The sequence below is a fragment of the Gallinula chloropus genome, assembly GCF_964237585.1.
Source record: "Gallinula chloropus genome assembly, chromosome: 23".
In the NCBI taxonomy this organism is placed as follows: domain Eukaryota; kingdom Metazoa; phylum Chordata; class Aves; order Gruiformes; family Rallidae; genus Gallinula; species Gallinula chloropus.
In genome coordinates, this window is record NC_140108.1 from 177,234 (window position 1) to 196,092 (window position 18,859).

At 51.4% G+C, this 18,859-nt stretch overlaps 1 protein-coding gene across 1 annotated transcript in view; it reads right to left on the bottom strand.

Annotated features, from left to right (window-relative positions):
- Positions 1–18,859, bottom strand: part of KAZN (kazrin, periplakin interacting protein) — a gene marked incomplete at its 5' end in the record, with an annotated part of 232,238 nt that overhangs the window by 59,714 nt on the left and 153,665 nt on the right. The gene's annotated exons all lie outside the window — the stretch shown is intronic.

Genomic DNA, 18,859 nt, shown 5'->3' on the forward strand with positions numbered 1-18,859 from the left:
CGTCGGGGAGCAAAGAGCTTTGCAGGGGTGCAAGAGAGACACTTCGCCCACCGCTGCGCACCACGGCCAGAGCAGGTTTGAAGCAGCCCCCGCGCCGTGACACGCTTCCCAGCTGTTTGCATGGTGTTCATGTCCAACAGCTACGCCAGGCTGGGACTGAGGGATCCATGTCTTAACATCAAAAAGCTGCTGGAAGCAACTCCTGCTTTGCTGGTTGAGCTTGCAGGGGGCTTGCAGGGAAACCTCAGGTGGCACAACCGCACTGCTGGAGGAACTGGGTGTTGAGGTTTTGATGGCATTGCGTCACCATGAGCGAAGTGGCTGCAAGCAAAGCCCCGACTGACAGCCCGGTGTCAGGAAGTGGGATCACCGACCTGCAAGTGCAGGCATGCAGAGTGGAAACCCAGGTCTCTGCCCTGTTTCTTGCTTACAGCCACACAGGATGGTCTCAAAGGAATTGAGCTGTATTCAACCCAATCTGGAGCCAAGCCTGGATGTGGCTCTTCACTGGTCTTTAGATGCTGCAGCACATGGCCAGGTGCCATCTGGAGCATCACCAGATGGATCCAGCCATCACCTGATGTTTTATTTGCCATGCTGGGAGGTTTCTCCACCCAGTAGCCCTTGACTTCAATCAGAGAAGTCTCCTTCCCACTGCAATGCTTTTCCTTCCCCCCCAGTTTCAGAGGTTATCTTTCCTTCACTCGTGGAGGACAGCTCTGTCATAACAACAGGTGACTTAGCAGCTGTCACATTTGGGGGCACAGGATTTGAAGGCATGTGCTCCCTGAGTCCCTCTGGCTGCCACATCTACCAGAGCCAGATGACGTGAGAGGCCAAAACTCACTTTAAGGGCAGAGACTTGTCCACAGACTTGGCTTGCATCACTGTGCTGCAGCCCTGAACTTGCAGTCCCAGTCGCCCACAGTGAGAGGCTCAGACCTCCTTAAGGATGCTGAGAGGCTCCGAAGTGAAGTGCAGGATGCAGACTGCCACACTGGTCTCACCCAAGGCTGCCCAGGCTCACTAACAGATGATTATTTGGGCTGTTCTAATGACATCTCAATGCCTGGCAGAAATGAGATGCCAATATTGCCCCCCTTCCCAGCCTGCGTGCCTGGATGGACACACTGCATCAGAATCCTTGGATTTACCAGCACCTGCCTCTGGACCAGAACCAGCCAAGTTTAGCATCACTTTGATTTTTGCAGTAACAGTAAATAAATAAACATCCCACAGTTTGCTCAGTAACAAACCAGCAAGCCACTCTAACCCACCGAATTATCCCAGGTGCCACACGCTCCACCCCAACCAACTCCTAAATCCCCTCCCCATCCCATTTATCCCTTAGCCCAACCCTGCCCCACATGCAAGCCTGGATAATATATAAAACATCCCAGGATTCCAGCCACTCCGTACTGCATCGCGACAAACAACAAATCACAAGAGATGAGCACAGGGGAGGGTTGAGGCGGGGGGAGGCAAGACACCGCTCCAAAATCAACACAATTCCTCTTCCTGCTGTGCCCAGGACCTGGCAGCACGTGCACTGTGCAATACTGGCTTGAGGGAGGCTACGGGCTGGACCCCATCAGCAAAACGAGGTAGGAATTAATCCCCTGTCAGCCTGTGCCGAGCTGCAACGATAATGTTATTTAGGTAGATTCCTCCCCCATCCTCCCCCTCCCCTCTCCAGCCATCCCAGTGTCTCTGGGTGACTCTTTTCCCCTTCCACATCACGCCAAGGAAACACACAAGCATTTAATGGCAATCCACACCGCCCGGCCCACGACATTAGGAGGGAACAAAAGAGCAAACCTCGCTGCGCCATGGCCTCGCTCAGCAGCCGAGGGGCCGCCGGGCAGACAATGGCCCCAGCTGCTCCCAGGAAGCACCCAGCCACAATGAGCCCCGGCTCCGGCACCAAAGAGGGTCCCAGCTCCCCAGGGAGGCAGGAGGTTGTCACTGGAATATGCATCTCATTGGTTACCTGTCAGCTTTCCTAGGCGGTTATAAAGTACAGCCGCTGCCGGAGGGTATAATGGGATGTAATAAGGAGACTGCCGGCTCGTCTGATGACGGCCCTTCCGCAGAGCAGCTCTGATTAGGTGATGGGAACAGGCAGCATCCGCTGGCTTTTAAAAAAAAAAAAACAACCCACCCCATCATAGGCTCAAAGCTGGAAAATAAAGGGAACCCCAGGAACATGGTCACGTTTGCAGACTGGGAGGGATGGAAGAGAGAAATAAATGCCAACTCTTATTTCCTGCCCTGGCCGGTCCTCCCCTGAGAGATCCCATCCTTGCTGTTGATCTAGGCTTAGAATTACTGCCTGGCTCCTTGGGTATGCTGGAAAAATGAAGCATTGTAATGCCAAGGAGTTACAGCCAGAGGAGAGGGAAGGAGGAAAGCTCCCTGTCTGGAAAAATCAGCACAAATCAAGGGCCCAAACTCTCCTGCACAGAGCTGGGTGAGCAGCCGACTGTGTTGGCCCTTGTGCACCCAGTATCTCAGTCAGCCTATTGCCACCCTGCAAACCTGCTGCAAGATGCTCAGACCAGAGATTCACTGGAGAATCACAGAACATCAGGAGTTGGAAGGGGCCTCAAAAGCTCGTCTAGTCCAACTCCCCTGCCAGAGCAGGGTCACCCAGACTAAATCCCACAGGAACGCGTCCAGGAGGGTTTGAATGTCTCCAGAGAAGAAGACTCCCCAACCTCTCTGGGCAAGGGAGGTTTTAAGATTGTTTGAATTGCAAGGGAAGGGAACCCTAAAAATCCAGAGTCTCAGTGTTACAAGAGCACCATATCTGATCCAGAGAAGACTTGACCACAAGCTTCAATGAGTAAGGGCAGTCAGCCCATTCTACAGGATGATGTGATGTAGACATGAGCCAGTCTGCTTCACTCGGCACCAGAATCAGGAGTCAGTCCCCTGCCCTCTGTTTAGCAGAACAGACACAGCCTCCCAGTTCATCCGCGCCACACCCAGTCCTAAGACTACTGGGCACTGCTGGCTTCCCAGCAAAGATGAAATCCAGGGACAGAGACAGGGGAGCCAATGCATAGTTGAACCTGGTTTTCTGTTCGTCCTGATCTCAGAGTGTCCTATGAGCTGCTTCCAAGTGATCCTTTCCTGTGTGGATCCAGAGGAGAAACACTACTTCCATTCACTCCAGCTTGGTGCCCGCAGGCCCAGTGAGCACAGACCATGTGTTCCTGGTTGAAAACTGGTTTTCCAGCTAATTGTTGTGGCTGGTGATGGGACTGACCGTGCAGCATCCTACACCTGCTCCCCAGTCCCAGCACCGCTGCGCCCTGGTTTCCCCAGCTCAGACATCCAAACCAGCACCAGGACATGGTAGAGACAAGCAGAAAGATGTTTTTCCTCCCTGTGGGCTGAGGAAAACACATGTAAGACAGACGGACATGTGGATATCCTGGGGTTTAGGAATGCCAACTGGAAGAAATAAAAGCGAATAACAAAGCACAGGGTGGGGAAGCCAGCTGAGGCCAGCACTGCCAGCAAGGATGCTGCTGACGTCCCTCCACAGGGTGCTCAAGCCCCGCAGTCCTGCTGTCACACTCCTGTGCTGAAGCTGTCACCAGGAGCCACACGGTTTTGTGCAGCAGTTCCATTGGACCTGTCTCCATCACTGCAGCAAGTGGCCAGGGTTACACATGTGGCACATTACACAGTCAAAATGGGTCCAGCTCAATCAGCCCAGGAGAGGCGCATCCTAAAACTTACACAGCATATGATCACCAAATCAGAGAACATTAAAGATCGGAAAAGACCTCCAAGATCATCAAGTCCAACCATCTGTCCAACACCACCGTGTCAGTTAACCCCTGTCCTACTGGGGAGAAGGGACTGACCCCTCGCTACCCCTCCTTCCAGGGTGCTTCAGAGAGCCATCAGGTCTCCCCTCTGGCTCCTCATCCCCAGACTGCCCCACAGCTCCCTTAGCTGCTCCCATCACACTGGTGTTCCAGCCCCTTCCACGCTCCACTACCTTTCTCTGGACCCACTCCAGCCCCTCCACATCCTTCTGGCAGAGAGGGGCTCAAACCCAGAGTTCAAGGGGTGGCCCCACCGGTGCCCAGCATGGGGCTCAGTCCCTGCTCTGGTCCTGCTGGCCACAACACTGCTGACACCAGCCAGGATGCTGCCAGCCACCTTGGACAACCCATGACCCGGAAGAGTCAAATTCAATCAATCTTTGTGCAAAGGAAGAGCAGCAAGACAACAGCTGGGACAAGGGCGGCGGAGGGGAAGGCGCTGGCTGCGTTACCCACTTCTCAGCCTAGGAAGGAGGGGGAAAACCAGAGCTACCTCCTGGTTAACACATATTTCCCTCAAGCGTGCAGAAATAATCACAACTGTGCACAGATCCAAGCAGCTGACGATGCTTGACCACACAAGGCTTTGCAACCGCTAAGCCAGGCACAGGGTGGAAACAGGATCGCTGGCGGTAAGGACCAGCGCCTGCTCTCTCTGAGGCGTCACCAAAGTAAAAGGGCATTTTGCAGGCTCAGCACAGCTCTTCCTTTCAGCACGAAACCCATAAACAACAGCCCAACGGCTTAACGGGCCTGAAATATGACGGTATTCAAAGGGGCTGTCAGGAGGATTAATAACCCATCCCCTTCCAGCTCGCTGCTGAAGCTGTGCTAGGACCAGAGAGTTAACGCCGTGCTGAGCACGTCAAGTTTTACATCTTCCCCATGAAGCATGAGCCATCGGCCAGGACACATGAGCCACCGCTCCCGCTCAGCAGCGCTCTCCCTTCGGCACCCCGGCCCTGGAAGAGCATCACAATGGGCATTTCTTACCCTGAGCACAGGGACCCAACGGGTACAATGGTTATGGAGGACAGCGAGAGCCACCCAACGGGGATGTCCTCTTACCAGGAGGGATTTGGACAGAGGGGAGTGATTATGTGGTGTCTGACCAGATGCTAAAACAGCACAAGGATCTAACCCGACAGCCTGCCACGCGGCAGCGTGGCATGAAAATGCACAGAAAAGAAACATTAAAAGAGCAAACAAATGTCATCACGTTTCCTCTCCCTCTGCCATGCAGAAGCGATGGCTTCACGGCAACGCAGGAGACATGCCCAGACTCTTCCCCTACACACGTGCGCCAACTCGAATGCCGGTGAACGCCAGTACAAGCCCCCGCAGTGATGCGCCGGCAGTTCCAGTCATAAACCCCGGGCTTGGAGCTTCTTGCAACGTGTTAATGTGCTTTTTAAAACCAGAACCACGCTCAGCCAATGCTCCTTTTCTTACAGGCTGATCCACCTACATGTCTGCTCAGAACCTGAGACTTCCCAGCAACTTCTTGATACCGCAAAGAACGATCCCAGCACGGGCACCACTGATTTGTGCTGCTTGACATGATATAAATATTTATACAATTACTGCCCCCATCCTTCCCTTGCTGAAGTTGCTGTATTTCTGAGGCTCTGTATTTAAAGTACACAGTACCCCAACAGCAAGGCAGCTCCAGAAGTGAGAGCGCTGCGATTCTCCCACGCTGTGCCAACCCAGACATGCCCAAGGATTCCTGGATTTTCTACAAAGCCACAGGAGCTCCTTCCACATCCCCAACCACTGCCCCAGCTCAGCATCCTGAACTCTCCCACCCCCTGATGTCTACCGGGACAGCAGTATGTGCCCATCACCTCCAGGCAGGGAAGGGCAGTAACAGCATCGCCGTGCAAGATGGTGATTTGTAACAGCACCAGATCTTCTGGACACAGTCAGGAGGAAAAGCAGCTGATTTTTATTAAAATAAATTCAAAGCATCACTCTCTGTAAGACAGGACACAGGGGTTTATATTGATACCAACTCAGCTCAGATGAATGGGAATGCTGCAGCTTTCCCAGCCTGTTATTTCCGTGGGAATTCGGTATTGCAGCCCCAGCTTTCTGAACTACCTTTCTCACCCAGTGACGATGCAAAATTAGAAAGAATAATAATAAATCAGGATTAAGAATTAATAAACTGGGATCCAAACACCTTCATAAATCATTTCACACTTCCGATGTGTGGGTGGGTCTAATTGCTAGAGAAGAAGAAAGATAAACCTTGGTTAAGTCTGTGCAACCACCTTCCTTATGAAAGAAAAACCACCCTCGATGTGTTGTTATAGGAGTAAGCAAGAGGGTTTCAGGTTAAACCTGGAGGCACTGCCAGAGAGGAATCAGGGTGCAAGCCCTGCTGCTGTGGTGGACACAAGAGAAGGAAAGGAGCCATCCAGGGGGATCTTGATGGGCTGCAAAGCTGGGCCTGGGTAAACCTAATGAGGTTCAACACTGACAAGAGTCCGGTCGTGCACCTGGGAATCCCAGACACAGATAGAGGGAGAAGGGCTCCTGGGGAGCAGCCCTGTGAGAAGGGCCTGGGGGTTCTGGTGGGGGAGACACTTCACATGAGTCAGCAGTGGCTCTCACAGCTCAGAAGGGCGATGGGATCCTGGGCTCCATCAGCAGAGGGGTGGCAGCAGGGACAGGGAGGGGATTGTCCCTCTCTACTCTGCCCTGGGGAGGCCCCAGCTGGAGTCCTGTGTCCAGAGCTGGGGCCCCAGTACAAGAAAGATGTGGGACTGGTGGAGAGGGGTTAGAGGAGCCACGAAGATGATCAGAGGGCTGCAGCAGCTCGCCTACGGAGAGAGGCTGAGGGAGCTGCTCTGGAGAAGAGAAGGCTGTGGGGGGACCTCATTGCAGCCTTCCAGTCCCTGAAGGGAGCAGAGGAACAGGAGGGGAATCAGCTTGTTCAAGGGCAGAGACTGGCAGGACAAGGAGGATGGGGTTAAGCTGAAGGAGGGAAGGGTTAGATGAGATATTGGGGGGAAGTTCTTTCCAGAGAGAGTGGTGAGGGGCTGGAACAGGCTGCCCAGAGAGAGGGTGGGTGCCCCATCCCTGGGGGTGTTCAAGGCCAGGTTGGATGGGGCCCTGGGCAGCCTTGTGTAGCTCCAGGCCTGGAGGTTGGTGTCCCTGCCTGTGGCAGGGGGGTTGGAGCTCTGTGATCCCTGGGGTCCCTTTCAACCCCAACCATTCTGTGATTCTGTGATCTGTCTCCCTGAGGTCTGGTTTATCACTTAAGCAAAAATAACCACACCTTACACCTCTACACACTCCTCATAGAAATAACGTGAATAAAGCAGAGGGAGAGGGAAACAAAGGTCCTGAGTGGCAAAACATTTACCAAGGAGGGAGGGTAAGTTTACCTGCTGCCCTCCCAGAGCTGTACCCCACAGCTGCTCCATTCATAAATATTTTACTGATAAGAAATCAGCCTGCCAGATCCAAACAACTGCTTTGATGAAAAATATAAAAAGGCTTTTGCCATTAGTGCTTTTGATGTCCTTTGCATACAGAATAATGGATGTGGGAGATTCATCTTCTCCTCATCTGCTCTCCCTCCCTTCAGCCTTTTATCCTGCAGAGCCTCAACCTCCCAAGCCTGGAGAGAAGTCAGGATTTATGCAGGGAGAAGGAGCAGAGCTGCTGGCCTGGTCACCCCCTCCCTAGCCCAGCATCTTCCCACCTTTATCCACCTTGGGGGGACAGGACTGCAATTGAACTGGGGCACCCACAGGTTCTTTGGGTGCTGTTGACTCCACACCTCATTTCCACCCAGCTAGGCAATATTTAGCATCACAACCCTACCAGAGACGCTCAACAGAAGGTGATCGTGAGTTTTCAAGCCCTTCAAAAGCACAAGCAGCTCCAGCCCAGCTTCACAAGCTTTATTCACCCCCACAGGCAATGAGACAGGGTCCCCACTGCCCTATAATGATGCTGCCATCCCCAGAACTACTACTTCAGTTGCTGAGCGTTTTGTCCCACAGTGATGGGGTGAAACAGCACCCCCACACCCTGAGTCAGCTGCCCTGAGCCCCTGGCTCTTTCAGGGGGGTCACTTGAGGAAATCTCAGTTGAAAAAAGAGAAGGGACCTTCTTTACAAGGAGCAAGCGATGCGGCACAGAGAAATCCAAAACAGGCAAAGCAGCAAGTGACCTTCTCCAGCCTCTTACTGCTCCCAGGAACTTAATAGCTCAACATTTATCTTAACTCAGCAGAGATGTGCTGGGGATAAAGTATCTGTCTCCCAGCACACCAGCACCAACGTTTCCAACCCGCCGCTGCCGAGCTTTAAATTGCATCTTTTATCGTCTTTTCACACTTTTGCTGTAACAGGGCATCCAAAGCAATTAAATCCAACCTACTTTTTTTTTTTCTTTCTCTCCCCACTTTTATTCCTTGAAGTGGAGCTTTTCTTGTGCAGGGCAGAGATTAGGGGGTTTGGACTGGATTCTGATTCGCGTTCATTTTCCATTAAGGACACACCACCACCCCTCTTCCTCAAACGAGGCTTGTGACACGTTGAACAAACTTGAGGAACAGAGATTTTTGAAGCAGTTTAAAGGAAAACAAACAGAAGCTGGTGCCTTGCAGAATTTTTTTTGCACTAAGAGTCCAGGAAACGCAGATAGCATTTTAAGGGACTTGAAAGGGAGCGACGTCTTATCAGAGCGCGCGGGATGCTAATGCTTGCAGGAGAGTTATCACTGCTCATTATTCATCCTCCTTTTTCTGTATTAGGAATGATTAGGAAGCCCCATCACCCACCAGGCTGCGGGGCTTTTCTGCACAAAACTCCGCATGCACAAGGACTGAGGGGCTCTCACCTCTTTGGGGACAGCAGCACTCATTTTGGGGTCCTTTACCCCATTTTTCTGCCGAGTCGGGGCCAACATTACCCTGCTTTTCCCCAGGCATGCTCTCACAATCTTTTCAGCCAAAATCCTCTTTGAACTACAGCTTCTGCACTAACCTGACTCCAAAACCCCTCTATGCCAAGCCTTTCTGCCCCAAGCCAGCTACAGAGAGCTGCCCGTCGTACTTCTGGGTCTGCCCTCGGAGGGAGCATCCCATCACTGCAGGAGGGTAACAATGGGGTGCTGAATTTACCCCAGAGGAGCCAAAACTGCTGCCAGGACGGCAGCATGCAGAAGGGAGAGCATGGAATGAGCTGAATGTCTCTTTTTTTACCCTTCCCAAAGGGTCTTGAGGAAATACAGGTGAGGAATGAAACCTGCCTGCATGCTTTACTGCAGAGTGAACGACAGCAGCGGCAAGAAATCAACTACCTTCCCTACCTGGAGGCACAGACAGCCCCCACCCATAGCAACTTTGCATATTAAAAACAAACCATGGAGAAATTAATTTACTTCTATAGCCAATGACCAGCAGAAATCAGAGCAGAGATGCCTTTTCCAGCACCTCTGCCCCCCCACCCCCATTTCTTGACCACCACATCCTCTCCCACCCAGCTATAGCTGACTCCCCCCCCCAGCTGTAACACAGGGCAACATGCTGCATCTTCTCTGCTGGCTCCAAAAGCATACAGGATGCTGCACCCAGAGAGCTGTGCAGGGGCACTGAGTAACCACTGGAGAAATCAGCTGAAAAATACTCCTCAGCACTTCCCCCCATCCAAACTTCCATTTCCCAGGGGAACTGAAGCTTTCTGCATCCTGCCGTCTTCTCCAGGAGAACAGGCCCTTCTGAAGGGCAAGGCTCAAGACACTGCAGGGATGCAGTTTTTAAAACCATTCATTATGCAAATGGCCCATTTATTGCCGCTGAGCTGAAAAGCAAGAATCCCAGGCATCCACATAAACATAAGCAGGGAGCAACAGCCAGCCAGGGCGTGATGGCATCTGCTGACTTGGGTAATACACGGCACAGAGTCGTAGCGGCAGCTCGTATTCACAGAATCCCAGACTGGTTTGGATTGGAAGGGACCTCAAAGATCATCCAGTCCCACCCCCCTGCCATGGGCAGGGACACCTCTCACCAACCCAGGCTGCTCAAGGCCCCATCCAACCCAGTCCTGAATACCTCCAGGGAGGGGGCAGCCACCACCTCCCTGAGCACCCTGTGTCAGGGCCTCACCGCCCTCTCAGTGAACAATTTCTTCCTAATATCCAATCTAAATCTCCCCCTTTTCAATTTAAAACCATTCCCTCTCATCCTGTCACTCCAAGCCCTTCTAAAAGGTCCCTCCCCAGCTTTCTTTCAGGGACTGGAAGGTGCTGTAAGATCTCCCCAGAGCCTTCTCTTCTCCAGGCTGAACAAGCCCAACGCTCCCAGCCTGACTTCACAGGAGAGGTGCTCCAGCCCTCAGATCATCTTTGTGGCCTCTGGACCCATTCGAACAGTTCCACGTCCTCCTTATGCTGGGGACTCCAGAGCTGGACACAGCACTCCAGGTAGGGGTCTCACAGGAGCAAAGGGGCAGAATCCCCTCCCTCAGCCTGCTGGCCACACTCCCTTTGATACTGTTGGTTCACACTGCAGGTTGGTCTCCAGCCTCATACCACACCACCCACTCCCTGGGCTCTGCGGGACCACACAACTGAGCATCTCTGGCTAGCTGTAATTCACACCGGTGCAGCAGATCCTGCTATAACACTGTTTTCCCTAAAACTTTACTCATCACAAGTTACCCAAGCTGAGCACAGCTGAAGGTCAGTGATCTGGGATCACTGGGTGCTCGCAGACCAGCACGAGGGCGAGAGCCGAGGCGTGAAGGTGCTACGGGAGATCTGCAGGATTGCAACAGCACCAGATCTGCAGAGCTTGCTCCAAAACCTTAATAAACATCTCCAGTGCTGGGTGGGAACAAATGCTAATTAGCATCTGATAAAGATTCAGAGAAAGAATCTGGCTGGGAAAGGAGACAAAACTCAAAATTAGCCATTCAGGCGGGAAGTTTTAGGCAGGACTACCCTGGGAACAGCCTGCCTCCACGTTTCTCTTCTTACAGTGCCTGGAAGCACAAGGAGAGTCGCATGTATGATGCTCCACAGCCAAGGATAAGCCTTCAGTCCTCCAGGAACTGAGTCATGTACAAACATTTCTGAGGCTCGGTGCCTTCCAGCTACTGAATCTAATCTGGGTCCAAGTCCTGGAAAGGACCTGGCACGGGGCATCCCCATGCATTACAGCCACGGGAAATAATAAGGGATTGAAAAAGCAAACCAGGAACACTGAGCTGGAATTACGGAGCCTTGCAGGTTCAAATGTGGGGAAAAAAAGTCCCAATGCAATCCTGAGCCAGTCCAGCCTCAGCACTCAAGGTCAGATGGAAAAAGACATCTCTGCAGATTTGCCTTGATCCAAGCTATTGTTAGCACCATTACGTTCCTATCGTTAATGCAGAATCATTATGGAAATGCTGGGTTTTAACCTCAGTCACAGCTCTATGAGGGAGTTTTAATGTAGAAACAAAGAGCAGCTTGAGCACCGACCTGGGCTCGGCGCCCAGGAGCACCTGAAGGTGTGGGGAGGTCCCTGTCTGGCCCCATGCGCAGCACCCATCCATACAGCACACTGAGCGCCCACCATCCCCACTGCACACCAGATTCGCTCCTCTTCACACGCTCTGATCACCGTAACCGGTGTCGGTGAAGTCCTGGCTGAAAGCTCGGTACGAGCCCCATCGCCGATGCTGCTGCCGACCGAGTGAAAGGCCAAGAGCGATCGCGGCAGGATCTGCTCGAGCCTTCATCAACAAGCAGATTAATTGCTACGACAGAAAGGTCCTGATACACAACCACCCGGCAGCAATCGGGTAATCAGTCATTAGGTGTCTATTACTCCAGGTCCCAGAGCAACACCCATGTCTGAAGCCCCATCAGCCCATGCAGTGACAAGCATTGCTGAACATCTTCTGCCCTGTACCAGCTGAGCTCAGCTATTTTGGGAAGCGAATAGCGTGAATTTACCTGGAGCTCTGATCTCACCAGCAAGAGCTGTGTTACAATTCAGAATAACAACAATATAATAAAGCTTTCTACAACAGAGAGGCTGCTCCTCGCTCCAAACACGAGCAGAAGGAACAATGTACACGCAACAATATGCCAACTGACTTTGCGTTCCAATAAGCACTCACGCACATGGTCCCCATCAGATGAAGGACAAGTGCCACGGGCTGAATGGATCAATTGAGTAAAGCTAATTATCTGTATAAGCATATGCAAGATCGGGACCTAAATTTGTTCTCTGCCTCCTGGGACGCTGATAACCGCTTTCTCTTGTTGCGCAGTGTAGGCAGACAGCACAAGTCTAAGACAATCTACTATAAGCCCCGGCTGTCATACAACATTTTTCTTACCATGTTAAGGTCAGGCAACAGCAGCTCAGGTGACAGAAGAGCCTTGTCCGCGATCTTATCGTGGGTTATTGTCAGATCTGGAAGCAGGGCTCATCCCTCCCTGCCATTAAGTGATGCAAACACCCAGCCGTGTGTCCCGCCACCGCCACATCTGCCGCGAAGCAGCAGCGTGACGTTCAGATAACGGAGCCAATTTTCAGACACCGCATCCGGCAAGACAAGGCTCTGATTTCACTCATCTAAACCACACGTTGCTGCAAGTGCAGATCAGGTTTGTTACTGCAGGCTTGGTCCTGAGACTTGTATGTGCCAAACCTCTGCGCCGCGAAATCTGCTTTCATCTGGCTGGTCCCTCACCTACCTAATTACCTGCCTTAGAGGAACGGTACCCAAAGGGAGCTACAGGAAAGCTGGGAAGGGCTGTTTGTAAGGACATGGAGTGATAGGATGAGGGGCAATAGTTTAAACTAGGGCAGGGTTAGACGAGACATCAAGTAGTTCTTCCCTCCAAGGGTGGTGAGACTCTGGCAGAGGTTGCCCAGAAAGGTGGTGGAAGCCTCATCCCTGGGGACATGCAAGGTCAGGCTTGATGATGCTCTGAGAAGCCTGCTCAGTTCAAGGTGTCCCTGCTCACTGCAGGGGTAGGACTGGATGGGTTCTGAAGGTCTCCCCCAACCTAACACATCCTGGGTTACTATGAAACAGCTCTGGAGACACTTATGTGTAAGGAAAGGAAACAGTCATGAAGACCTTAATCCCATCCCAGCTGTCCTCTCCACCTCCCAGGGAGTTGGGTGAAGCCTGGTGCAGAGCCACATGCAGCTCTGACCCCAGACGCTAACCCCAATTGTCCTGTGCTAGCCACAACTCTTCTTCCCACAGCAGCAGCCAAAAACCCCCAAATCCAAGACGGTTAAGAGGTAGAAACAATGTCCAGTTGGGCCTCTCTGACAGGATTTGTCCCATTCCTATCTACTGGTGCTATTATGTTATAGGAAACAAGAAATATGACTGCACCACATAGTAACCGAACAGAGCTCTTGCTACATTTTATTCCTTCCTTAATCTAAACATATAGTTGTAAGAGAAAGATATTTGCTATAAGGAAATGAGCTGTCAAGTGATTTACGGTCTTGCTTTGTCTCTCTCTCTCAACAGCTCCAAATCTTCTCCAAGATCTATTTTTAGCAAGCTGTAAATTAGACCTAATAAGGGACAGGGTGGGAGCCAGGAGTTGCGAAATGTATGGAGCAAGCTCAACAGTCTCTCCATGATCCCAACACACCTATAATTCCCATGCTGCGGTACCATGTGGACAACAGCAGTCAACGTTAAGATTGCATTTCTCTGCCCTGGTCAGGCCCCACCTGGAATACTGTATCCAGTTCTGGGCTCCCTGGTATAAAAGGGACAGGGATCTCCTGGAGAGAGTCCAGGAAAGGGCTACAAAGATGATTAAAGGAGTGGAGCATCTCCCCTCCGAGGAAAGGCTGAGTGAGCTGGGGCTGTTCAGCCTGGAGAAAAGAAGCCTGATCAATGGTTATCAGTATCTGAAGTGTGGGACACAGGGTGAAGTGGTCTGTGGGGACAGGACAAGGGGTGATGGCTGCAAGTTGGAGCACAGGAAGTTCCACAGCAACCTGGGGAAGAACTTCTTCCCAGTGAGGGTGATGGAGCCCTGCAACAGGCTGCCCAGGGGGTGTGGAGTCTCCGTCTCTGGAGATATTCCAGACCTGTCTGGACACCAACCTGTGTGACCTGTCCAAAGGACCCTGCTTTGGCAGGGGGTTGGACCCAATGAGCTCTGGAGCTCCCTTCCAACCCCTACAAGTCCGTGATTCTTGTGTGAGATCAGCCTGTGCAGCCATGGAGGAGCAGTGATGGGGAGAATGTCCTAGCAGAGGGTGGTAGAAGTTTTGGGGGTGGATTTTTTGTTTGTTGGGGGTTTGGGGAGTTTTTTGTCTCATTTATGGCCAAGACAGCTCATTGCCTTTGTGTACAAGAAACCTACTTGGTACAGGGGTGCTAGGCAAGATCAAAATCAGCTGGAGTAAGTAGAAGCTTTCTTCACTCACCCCCTTCCACCTAGGATATTTCAAATGGAAAACAATACCTTCCACCCATTCCTCCTCTATCTCAATCACCTAACTCTCCATCAACCATAAATTCAATAGAATCCGTTGCCTTATATACATTTTATTGGTCATTCCAGCCAACATTACCCTAATAATTCCCTTCAACAAGAACTAAGGTCCTATATTGCAGAAACTTATTTCCAGTGCCTTCGCTTGCAAACGATCACAATAATTATTCTAACTCCCATATAGCACTTTCTATACAAGAGCTTTAAGAGCTTTAACAATGGAAAGTTATTATCAGAGCTTTAACAATGGAAAGTTATTACCAGCATCCTTATTTGCGAGAACGAGGCGCAGAGAGATCAAATGAATTGCTGAAGATCATTCAGCAAAACTTGCTGGCAAGGCCAGGAGAACTGTAATCTCTCAACCCTCCATCCAGCACCGATTTGGATGGGGAAGAGAGAAAGCATCCTTGAAGCACACATGAAAACAGAGAGGGCGTTGGTTTGAAAAGTGCTGAAAGCTTTTCTCAAAAGGAGCAGCGGTGGCAAGTGTCATTATCAGGTGGGAAATGTTTTTATTGGGTTAGGTGAAGTCTGGTAAAATCCTGAAGGATACTGGGAGATGCCATTGATTGCTGCAGAGCAGGGCAACGGATCGAAGGGAAATGCCTTTTCACCACGGGGCATCCCAAAGGGGGTACGCCCACAACCATGTACACCTCTACCCTGTGGTGTGTGGGGTGTCATGTTTAAAGGATTAAAACTCTTCCCTCCCCCTCAACTCTCCTCTTCCCTTTGTTTTGGCACCCAAGACTATCAAAACCAAAAAGTCCAAAATCAACAGTGAATTTTAACCATCTTGGCCAAGGTACCCATCACGCGCAGAGTCTCTTTGAAGCTCTCCCCGCTCAGAAGCATCTTATGAGACAATTTATTTTGGAGAAAGAACAAGCCTTAATCAGCAGAAGAACCATGGAGAAGCAGAATATTTATACGAAGCCACATCCTGATAGCAAACAGGATGAAATCCTCCGAGGCGGCTATTAAGGAGATTGCCCAGCGGAAAGGAAATTCAGCAAACCAGATTATCTCTAACAGGCTTATCCACTGGAAAAAAAAATCATCATCAGAGCAGCAACGAGAGCGCTTTGAGACAATTAATGAAAGGTAGGGGAGAGGGGAAGCTGTAACAGGGTGACAAGGAGCCAGAATCCATAAAATACAGATTGTCACGGCTGATCAGACATAAGGACGTTACAGGAGCCAGTGTACGGCTGGAAGAAGAAAGGAGTGTCAAGATGTTCCCAGCGCCTCGTGCCTATGGCTTAGCCAGGGGCACTGCTGCTTTTATCTTTAATATGGCAAAGAATCCCCTACACACACGCACCCCGTTATGTCAGTCAACAGCCAGGAACTGGCTCAAAAGAGTTTCCACAGGCAGCAAGGAACACTTCCTCACAGCCCAGCCTCTCATGTCTGCAGCCACGTCCCGTGGCACAAGGAGCCCTGCTCTCCAAAGCATGAGCCCGAGCGTGCAAATCAATGGCAAACCTCCAAACTTTCCAATGGCTGAAGGAATAAAGCTCACGGGATGATCTTCGACTGGAAACCATGTGAGATGGCTAAAGCTCTTCCCACTGCTGCAGATTTCCTGGAGTAAACTACTGCTCCTTGAGCTGGACCACAGCGTCATGAAGCAGCACAGAGCTTTTGCTCTTAGTTCCATTGCTGCAGAGCAAGAAGGGTTTTCTCTTACAGGATTATTCCATGTTATTCCCAGCCCAGGCTCTTTTAAGTCAGAGCTCAACAACAGGCAAGGTAGGTAACCCTAAATCCTTGTGCCCCCCTCCCTCACCTTCCATGCACTGCTACTTCCACGTGCTCCTCAGCAGCAGAACCAGGCAGAAAGGTCAGGATAAAAATCCCAATGGGGAAAGAACAAGGGCTCCTGGCGTGGGAAGACGTCTGTGCCATGAGCTCTGGCCACAGATGGGACATGCAGGGACAGAGAGATTAAGGGATTTGCCTGAGCTAATGACATGGACATCTTTCCACTGACTTCACTAGGCTTTGGACCAAATTCCTGCACAAAGAGCTGCACTCAAGGGCTATCAAGGAGCTTAATTCATTAGCATTTTTAAGTACTTCTAGATCCTTGAATGAAAGGGGCTATCAAAGTGCAAAGCCATTTTATTAGTGATAACAGTCTAAGAACTGCAAGTTGAATCCTTCAGTCAAAAGCCTGATGGCACAACCGGGTTTGCAACACCACAAGGGATTAAAACTTCCTTTTAAAGGCCTCTGCTAGGCTCTAGTTTCCTCGGAATCCCTTAAACTCACCAGATTCAGAGAGTAAACCTTAATTCCCACACAGCAGTGCGGACCCAAACCCACCTGGGGAAGCACAAGGACGTAAAGCCGCAATAGGCGCTGCCGAAAGCCTCTCGCAGCCTTGGAATGCCATGTCAGGACACTGACCACAGGGGACCCACGTGGCCCCAAATTCCTCCCATCACCTCAGGAAGCAGAAAACGAAGCCATCGCGGGCCTAGTGCACGCTGTCCTCCACAATTACCCAAGGGAACGGCACAAAGACACCGCAAGATGCCCAAGGCGAGAAGCCCGGCACAGCCGTGGGTTGGCGGCGCGCACAGTTCCTTTCCTTCTTCAAAAGCAAATCTCAAGCCTACAAAAACATTGGCAGCAGGCGCCGGAAGATGCACAGCGTGCTCCTCTATCGTTTCGCCACTGGAATAGACTTCATCCTGTTTCCTCTGGCCCCAGATCAAGCAGGCTCCTCACAGGAATTTTCCATTATCCTGTGGCAAACATACCAGGGCAATCCGGCTGCTTAACCGACTTACACTCTGACCCTCCTCTTCGGCAGCGGCGAGATGGTGCATCGAGCACAAGGCATTGCTTGTACAACGCACCGATGCCCACACTGCAGCCCCAGCAAAGAGAGGCTGGAGATCCAGGACTGCAGCGGGGTGATGGAGACACCTCTGGTCTCCTCTGCTCTGTCTCTGCCCTCCAGCAGACCCTCCTGCGCCCCATTCCCAGTTGCTGAGCCCCTGATTTATTTCCACAACCCAACAGACTCAAAGCCAGGGGAAGTATGGAAACCCTCAGTACCGCCCCATCAGTTCTGCTCCAGTGAAACCCTGCTCATGCCCTGCTTTTACATTAGTCTGCAAACTCATCTCCAAAGCCCATGCAACCATCTCACCGGCTGGATCTCCACGTGAGAAATGCTGCAGATGCCAAATTCACCCCCTCAGTAACTCAAAGGAGAGCATTCCAATGACTTCAGTTGCCATCCTCAGTTCCCATGGCTCTGGAAACACATACAAACCCTACCACACCTTTGCAGATACATCCCAGACCATCAGTTAACACAACCCCCCCACTTCTGCATTGCAGAGTTGGCCAGAGTACTGATAAACACAAATCTCACCCTGGCTTTCCCTATGCCATGTGTATTTGCTCAAGGAAAACGTTAGGCATCTCCTCATCCCTGCTCATTTCCGATGTGGTTTCTACTTTCCCTGGGGTCACAAGCAGCAAGAGGCATCCCTGAGGCTTATTTGTGTTTGCAGCCACCTGCTAAGCCAGGGAAGGGTGAAGCATCTACAACAAAACTGAGCCACTGAAGAACACAGTGGTTTCCTTGGTAGGGGTGACCAAGTGGCAAGAGGAAAAAATAAAATTGGTTTTATTCCCTCTTCCCAGAGATCTGGTCTTGAATAATGCCATGGCTCAGCTCCAACGACATCATCCCTTCTAGCAGCACAGCTCACATCATCCCAGAGAAGACAGAAGGCTGCAACTACAAAAAACACATGCTTAATTACGCTGCAGCGTATCAACTGTTTCGCTGGGTCTAGTTCACAGGGGGTGGGGAATGCCAGGATGTCTCACCCCCCAGATATCTGCACTTGAGTCATAACAGTCTGCGGGTGCCCGCTCCCTCCACACCCTTCATTAAGCAGTCTGCAAATGAACTATAAAACCCCTTAATCCTGCAAACAGCTTCTGCAGCACGAATAGAGACCAGCTCTGCTGTCAGGATTGGGGCAGGGGAGCGAGCAGAGGCTGTCCCTCAGCACAGGAATGGGCACACAAAGCCCACATTGTCCAGCGCCGCAATTAACTCCCAGGGATGGAAAAAAGCTGCCAAGGCTTCCCATGTGTGAAGGGGCAAAGCTCTGCTAGGATGTAGCCAGCAAACAGTGCGTTCGTGCCCTGCAATGTGCAAGGTATTGCTTGCACACCCCAAAAATCATACGTGGGGGGGTGAGGACCCCCCTGACACCCAGTGCCACAAGTGCAAGAGGTGGTACCTGCCCCAGCTTACACCCGCTCTCGCTTTTCTTTCACCCCAAGTTTTACAGGGGGAAATGAGACCTGGAGCTTTCAAACCCTCTTTAAAAATCCACTGGCACCTTCCTCCCGCTGCAAGGGATGAAGTTGTTGGGAACACCGTGAAACAAGTGTGGCATCACCTCTCCGAAACGCAAATATCAAGGGACCGCAGCGCGTCTTCAAATATTAATCTGTACTTACCAACTAATCAGCAC